The sequence below is a fragment of the Grammomys surdaster genome, unplaced genomic scaffold (genome assembly GCF_004785775.1).
Source record: "Grammomys surdaster isolate TR1022 unplaced genomic scaffold, NIH_TR_1.0 1089, whole genome shotgun sequence".
Taxonomy (NCBI): domain Eukaryota; kingdom Metazoa; phylum Chordata; class Mammalia; order Rodentia; family Muridae; genus Grammomys; species Grammomys surdaster.
Window position 1 is genome coordinate 88,551 of NW_021605508.1, and position 9,020 is coordinate 97,570.

Here is a 9,020-nt window from a genome sequence, read left to right on the forward strand (position 1 = left end):
TCTTCTGAATTCATCCTGCCTAGAATAGGATATGTGGTAGCTTAACTCGGTGAAACAATCAGAATGAGAGTAGATTGCATGGTTATCATCATAAATTTAGTCCTAAAAAAGTTATTTGTGGTTCAGGTATGGCCTTTCTGAGGGAACTATCAAATATTATTAAGAAAGGGACCATACAGAGTCCAGGCTACAGGTCAGTGTTCTAGACTCCTGAATTCAGGTCACTTAGGAAGAGTGGAGGCAGAGTTGGAACATGGCCTGTTAGAGAAAACAGAGTAGACTGATTTATTACCTGTCTGAGTCTGCTAGCTCATGAGACCAGCCAGTGCTTCCATGAGAACTACAGCTAGTCTACCTCACTTACTGGGCATCTACTTCTGACTCTGCATGGAAAGCACAGCTGCATAGGTGCCCAGTTCATCAGGCAACTGTTCTGATGGACTTAGGAGACTTCACAGAATAGTCAAGATTCCCAGGGGCAGGAACAGAGGACATAGATCCTCCTGACACCTCAGTGTATTCAGGGATTAAATCCAGTGCAGTCTCTCCTTCAGGCAAATAAGAACAGGTACTGCTCACCTAAACATCTCTCCTGTCCTAAGGTTAGGTGTTGTCCACATTTAAACCTATAGACATTGTAAAATTCACTAACCATAAATATCTGGGAAAGTGATATATAGAAAGAATTCCTATCTTTGCAAATTTCTGCAAAATTACTGGACTCCCCATTCTACCTATGATAGATGAAATCATGTGTTATCTGGTGTGCCAGGAATGTAAAGGAGAAGGATTTATTGTATCCCTTCCAATAAATCCTTAGTTTGATACAGGGATCTTTCTCTGCTTTGGCTCACACAGACCATGGGAAGTAGATGTGAGCATGAGTAATCTGTCTGCAGTCCCATATCTACTATCTCTACCCTGGAGGCTTTCTCAGCTGTCTGTGGAGCAGAGAGGAGCTGATGTTAAGCATGATCATCCATAGCTTAAGCTAACATCTTGTTCTGGAAGCAAAAAAAAAAAAATGGACAGTAAGATTTGACTTCAGAGCTAGAATACCTGCCTCTGTAGAATTACGTCAGAATTTCATATACTAGCAGGAAATAATGTTTTCTGACATGCCGCTGTCACTAGTCTAGAAGGTAAAATAGCTCTGTTTTACTTCACCCTCCACTTTAATAGACCCTACATCTAACACAGGGCTCTCTCTGCTCAGAGAGTCCTTGATTTCAAACAGGTTTAGCATCTTTCTCTCATCATACCAAATTGTGCTCTTTAAAGAAATAATTCTCACAGGTATTTGCTTCAAATGTTGGATATTAGAAACAATGCTGTCATTGGAAATCATTTGAAACCCATAGCCTAGAACTCTGACCACACCCATTTCTTCCAGTCATAGTTCCACCGATTTCTGGTTCTCTACCTTATACCAATCAGATTTGCCTCTGAAAGCATCCACCTAGGAGTGCTGGAGATCTGTCTCCATGTTTAAGATCACAGAGTGCTTTTGTTGAAGATTCAAGTTCACTTTCTAGCACTCCCATGGCATCTCACAAACATGTGTAAATCCAGTTCCACAGGACTCAGTGTAGACTGACTTTTATGGGAACCAGGCATTCATGCAGTGTAGAAGTAAGCATACAGTCAAAATAAGTAAATACAAAAATTTAATGAAATAAACCACACATCTGCATTTCAGAAAATCTCTCATGATGCTTAGCTGTTTGATAAAAGATATTATAGGAAAATGGTAAAAATAGTGGTGAAAAACCCTTTACACTTCATTCTTCTAGATCATTCTGAGACTTATCCCTTTAGTTTCATCCTTTGCCTTTTGTGCCCTGTGGCTCATGTCAGTCACCATCAAACACCTGGAAAGATTGGCCCATGTTATGGTCCAACCTGGGTAGTTGGATGAATTTCAGTCGTGCACTAGATATGATGTTTGAGATTTCTGTTCACACATCAAATTCTGTGGTCAATCTGAAGGTGCTGCTCTGTAATCTTAATGGGAAATTTTATTCTGTAAGATAGCTTTGAACAGTAAAACTTTGGAGGGTCCTGGGCCAGGCTAGTCAATGATGATCAGTTCAGCTTGAGGGACACAGAATTGTGGTCCCAAAGGAAAGGAGAGACATTGGAAGACCAACTTCAATTCTCATGTCTGTATCATCCATCTCTACAGCTCAGCTTACATGTGACAAAGACTTATTGTCTTAGCACAAAGGGCCATCATTTTAGGGAACTGAGCTCCTTTTTCATCTGTCTGAGTCACCTTCTGTCTAGTTTCCTAAGAGAAAGTATTGGGTGTGGAGGTAAGATAGACCAAACATGGATGAAACAGGCCTTTGCAAGTATCTGAGGTCCCCCATGGTCCATCATCTCCCTGTTGCCTTCACAGTTCTGCTACCCAAGTTCTTCAAAGCAAGCAACATCAACAGAGGGTAACATTAACTTTTGAGTCTAAAACTCAATGTACAAACTCTTTACTTTGGTCAAATCATCATAGCCACTCACATCGACAGGCTGTTTGTATCTGAAGGACTGTGAATGTCACTCTCAATTTACCCAGTGTCACAATGAATGACTTAGAATTTTATGAATATTGAATCTGGAACCCAGTGAGTGCCAATAGAAATGACAGAAGCAAACTGAATGTTATCTGAGAGTAAATTTTGTGTCTTTATGACAATAACCACCTACATGCAAAGAGTAGACCATGAACTCCCAGTTCATAGACCATAAACATGTCTTGGGTTTATGGCCCAAAGCCCTCATAGGCAAAGGTAGGTTGAAATTAATAGCCTTTGATATCTCAAGCTAATCATTTCTTTTCCTGCATTGCAACAGGTATGAGTTTGAGGGACAATTAGTGTTTGGAGTAAGACTAGGTTACTCCCAGTGGTGGAGAAATAGGAGCATATCAGACTCAGTCTTAGTGAACACATGAGAGTATAGTTCAATCTTGTACTGGCTGGGCCTTGTGTATGGCAACTAAGAAAACTCCCACTAAGGTACACCCTGATCTTCCTGTAAAGGCAGTGAATTGGTATACTCATTCATTTGTGCATTCACTCGTTCATTCATACACATATCTGAAGTTTTCAAGGCACCAGATCCTCCCAGAAAGGCAGGCAAATTTCTTTCTTCAAAAAGTGCTAATTACAATGGATTTTAAAGCAGTTTGTCATCTGGAAGGTAAAGTCAAGGACTGACTGGAACCACAAAGGTGACAGAGTACAGAAATGAGAAATAAGGGCTGGAGAGATGGCTCAGGAGTTAAGAATACTTGTGGTTGTCCCCAAAGTCCTGAAATCAGTGTCCAGCAACTACCTTAGGAGAATTTGCAACCTCAGCTATCTCCAGCTCCAGGAAATTCCCCATAGTCCCCTCTCCTCAGAGGGTTGTTGAATTCATGTTGCATTGAAGCACACACACAAAGGTAGAATATAAATCTTATAAAAGGAAACAATTAAGAGATGAGGCAGGGATTCTAGAGGAAGAGTTAGGGTAGGTATCCATTAACCCCACAAATGCTCTTGAGTGCGAGCAGATATCTGAATTGCAATCAGGTAGAGTTTGTTCATAAACCTAGGAACCTATTTCAATAAAAAGTAAAGGACATTTTCAGAATCACTGATTGAAAAAAGGCCATATCATGTAGCCTTAGTCCAGTTCTATAGATGCACCTAGATGCACACATTGAGGCAGAGAAATGAAAACAACTGCACCGGATATAGGGCCCTAATCTCTAACAAAATGCAGAAGTCTTCAAAAGGTTCCACTCTTTTTATTCTAGGTTCACTTTCATCTTAGTCTTTTAAGAGACATGCTTAAAGATTTACACTTATTAGAGTTATGCCTGCATGTACTATTTTATGTTAATAGTATGTGGTGCCAGCAGAGATTAGAAGAGGGTCTAGGTTTCCTAGGACTTTAGTTACAGGCAGCGGTGACATGACATGTATATGCTGGGATCTCATATCCTTTGAAAGAATAACCAGTGCTTTCAACCACTAAGCCATTTCCCCAGGTCCTATTCTGACCTTTAATAGTTCTCTCCCTGTACTGACCAATGTAGTTTTTGGATCACTGTTGCTTAATGCAGTTGAAGGAAAGCTGTTCAATTTGTACTTAATGTACCAGAGAATACTTCAGATTTTACTGATACAAAAGGGAAAATACAATTGGCAGGGATGAACTTACATATTATGTAATAGCCTCCTATCAGTGTTCTGTGGCCTGCATACAGTGTCAGAAAGAAAATGTACACCAAAGGATCCCTAATGTTTCAGAATGCCACCCTGATGAAAACAGAAATTTTTACCATACAAATATGGATTCTGAGACTGAAACCAAGGAAACATATGCATTTCCCCATCTAAACAGTCCATAGATATTTTTGATCTCTGGATGTTTCCTGTGATATTTTACTTAGAAAAACAAGAGAAACATGTCTGTATTTGCTTACTACCTGTAAGCTTTTTTATGCCCACTTTGGGGTTAAATGTTTAGTAAGGACATCCCCAGTGTAGGAAAATTGTAATATCAGAATTTTTTTCTGAGTTTGTCCTGTTGAGAAGAGGGTGTATAGTGGTATATTTCATCCAGAGAATTAGAATAAGCCTAGATTTTATGTCCCTCACCATAAATATGGGTCAAGAAACATCTTTGGGTTTCTCTTATGGTCTGGCTGAGGGAAATACCAAGTATTATTAGAAGGGAGACCACTAGGATGTCTTGGCTCCTGGTCAGTATCCCAGACTTCTGAGTTTAAGTTACTCTGGGAGAGTGTGTGCAGGGGTGGAAACATGACCTGTTAGAGCTAACTGAATAGACTGATTTGTTAGCTGTCTGAATCGCCTAGCTCATGGAAACAGCCAGAGCACTGCCATAAAAGCCTCAAGTTAGATCACCAGAGCATGTCCTTCTGAGTCTCAGCAAAAGGAGCACATCTGCCCAGGTGCCCATGTCATTGGTCAATTGTTCTGATGACTTATGAGACTTCACAAAATAGTCAAGATTCCCAAGGGAGAAACACAAGACATATGCCCTCCTGACACCTCAGTGTTCTCAATGATTATGTCTAATGCAGTTTCTCCTTCAGGCAAATAGTAACAGATGCTGTTCATTTAGACAGCTGTCCTGTCCCAAGATTATGTCTTGTTCATATTAAAGGTGACATTATAGAGATTTCACTAATCATGTGCCCTATATCTTGGAAACGGATCTACAAAAAGAACTGCCTCTGGAGAATTTCTGAAGAATTCTAGGACTCCCTATCCTGCCTACTACAGATGAAATCATGTTTTATCTAGTGTGACATTGTCTCTCCTCCTGGAATATAAAGGAGAAGAACTTGTTGTGTCTTTTCCAATAAATCCTGAATCTAACACAGAGCTTGCTCTGCTCAGGCTCATGCAGACCATGGGAAACAGATGTGAGCATGAGTAATCTGTCTGCAGTCACTTATCTACTGTCTCTACCCTGGAGGCCTTCTCATCTGTCTGTGGAGAATGGAGGAGCTGATGTTAATCTTGCTCATCCATAGCCTGAAAGGATATCTTGTTCAGGAACCAAAAAAGAAATGGACAGTTAGATTTGATTCCAGAACTAACCACACAGCTTTGGAGATTTTCTGCCTAATTCCATATAGTAGTCCATAAATTATTTGTTTTCCTGTGTATTGTCACTTCTGCAACATAAACAACTTGTCTTTGCTTTGTCCTTCCCAGCATATCTTGCATCTAACATAGGACTCTCTCTGCTCAGAAATTCACCAATTTTAAACACCTCATGTTTGTTATGACCCATCCTTCACAGTTAACTCTAGTCTCATATGGGATTTTTGTACACACATAAAGTCATGAGGATAGGTGTGGGTGATGCTCAGGAAGCTTAAGGGAAAGTTTTTTTCAGACATACCTGTAAAAGAGATTTTTTTTACACAAAAATCTCAGACTTTGCTGATCTAGGTTATAGACTGGAGAACAGTGCAGCTGGAGGGACACAAAATTTTCTGGCTCCAGGGAGGCAATGTGTCAGTAAAGATAAAGAGTGTCAGTGGAGCTCTGCTTTCATCTTCAAGGTCTATAACATCAAGCACTGAGGCTCAGCTTACATATGAAATGGACTGTTTCTTTCTCCTAGCTCATGGTCATCATGGTATTGTCAAACTCAGATCTTCCTGCATTTGTTTGAGTCACCTCTGACTGTTTTTCTAAGGACATTTATTGGAGATGGAGTTAAGAAAGACAACACTGGATAAAAGAGGCCTTTGCAAGGATCAGAAGTCACACAGAAGGCTATCTTCTCTTTTTCCTGCCTTCAAAGTACTGTTATCCTTGGCCAATATTACAAGTGACAACTCCAACACCATAGAAGGGAACTTCTGATGCTGAGTCTCATTATACAACCTGCATATGGCAGTCAAATCATCACAGCCTTTCACATGGTCTGAAGGAAACTCTACTTCACCAAGTGTCACAATGAATGAATTAGGACTTTATCAGTGCTGAAAGTGGAACACTGTGAGTGCCAGAAGTAATGACAGAACCAACCCAAATGGTAGCTGAGAGTAAATTTGATTCCTTCATTATGTTAACCACCTAAACAAAAGACTAGACCATGAACACCAAGTTCCTATTGGGCTCATGAACCTAAGCACCCACATGGACAACTAGGTTGAAACTGACAACCTTTCTTATTCCAAATCAAAGCTTTCTAGTCCAGGCTTTGGTCAGGAATGGAGTTGAAGAACTATTGCTGTTTAGAGTAGAACCAGGTTACTCCCAGGTATGGAGGAATATGGGCATCTCAGATTCAGTCTTAATGAATACACAGGAGTAAAGTCCAGTTTTTGTGTGTTTGTGTTTCCAGGGCCATATGTACAGCTAAGTACATTCCCTGTTGGATTTACTGTGACCTCTAATTGGGATTATGTGGTTGTATCCTAACCCAGAGAGACACTGTGGTTTGCTCTTGAACAGGCTCTTCTCCTGCCCTCTTTTGATATCTGAATTGACTTTAGAACTAGCTTTTTTCCTGTTTTCAGGACATGGTCCTAATATACCATTAATAACATCTTAGACTCTTATTCTACCCAGGAACAAACCTCTGCCTACCCTCACCTGTCTATATAGTTCTAAAGGGGTAGTTGACAGTGATTTCCAGAATCCTTATGAAAACATGTTTACCTGCATATCATTATTGACAACAGGGACTTCATACCTATTTCCTCCATAACTCTACCACCAGCTTCAATAGGAACATATGTAACAAAATTCTACCCTAAGCTGAGTGGATTTGCACTAAGCTTTGGGGTAGCATCTTTTGGTTTTCTGTAAAGATGAAGAAAATATTTTCTTGTCTGTTTGTATGCAATAAAGTCTCACTGTTCTTCTGAGCCTCTTGATGCAGCTTTCAGTTGTTTTCTCTCTTTGTCTTTCTGATTCTTCCAGGTTCAGTCTGATGTATGGAGTTTCAGAATATCTCAGGCAGGCAGTGGAACATTATAGAGGAAGGTAGGGACATTGAGAAATCAAGTAAGTTTCTTTCTGCCATTGAACCATGTCTCCCTGTCTACCAAATTTCCTTTTATGACCTTCTTGACTTTGGAAGAACACCCAGAGGTTTGAGGCCCCATGGAGAGAGCAATAATATCAACCAACAAGAGCTCACAGAATCTAAACAGCCAGCCTTGGAACACACATGGAGAGACCTATAGCTCCAGCCCTATATGTAGTGGTGGATGGCCTTGTAAGGCATTGATTGTAGAGGAGGCACTTGGTCCTGTGAAGGCAGGATGCCTGAGTGTGGATAATGTGAGGGTGGGGAGTCAGGAGTGGGTGATTTTGTGGGGGCACACTCTAATAGAAGCAGGAGGAGGAGGAAAGAGCAGGGGATCTCAGGGGGGATGGAGAAAAGAAATAACATCTGAAATGTAAAGAAATAAAGTATCAAAAATGCTTCAAAATCAAGCTTTTAATTTTTATACTGATAGGAACTCTATAGCTCATGGTTTACAATTACTTGAAACTGTTCCTTTCTTAGATACTGCTAATTCTCAGATTTTGCAATATCTTATGCAAATAAAACTCATTTTAAGAAAAATTGTTTCTTAATTTTAGAGGACATTTAATAGCCAATATGGAACTGCTTGGACTCCTAAAAGCAATTCTAAGGCAGATTTGTATATCAGGCAGGTTATAGGGCTTACACAGGAACAGTTAGCCAAACAATCTCATTCTTTACCTCATGAAAATAGTAATAGCTTGAGACAACAATTTGGTATTTCTAGAGAATGTGCATGTCAAATTTTAGACTTGTCCTGAATGTCCTCAATTTCTACCTATACCACATAATGGTGTTAATATTTGAGGACTCATACCTAATCAATTACAGCAAATGGATGTTAGTCATATTTCTGATTTTGGACCAGTAAAATATCTACATGTGTATATTGCCATGCTCTCAGGCTTTCTAGTTGCACTGATTTAACAGGAGAAGCAACTAAATATGTAATTAGTTATTGCCTATATTGTTTTTCTATGCTAGCTGTTCCACATAAGATTAAAATTAAGATTAAGATTAGAGATACTTGGTCTAATGAAGGCTGGATGCCCCAGGGGGTGGGAATTTGAGGGTGGGGGGGTGGGAGTGGGGTGGGTAGGTTGGGGTACATCGGTAGAGAAGCAGGAGGAGGGGTGAGGGGATAGGGGGTTCCTGGGTGGGTGGGGGCTAGGGTAAGGGGATAACATATGAAATGTAAATAAAACATCCAAAAAAAAACCAAATAATGGAACTGGCTATTGCAGTAAAGCATTGGAGACTTGTTGTCAACAATTTAATATTATTTATATTACTGGGATTCTTTATAATCCTCAAGGAGAAGGTATTGTAGAAAGGTCCCATGGAACTTTAAAACAAAATCCTCATAAAATAAAAAAAAAGGGGGGGAGAGTTATATCACCACACACCACAAATTTATTTAAATCGTGGTCTTTTTATTTTAAATTTTT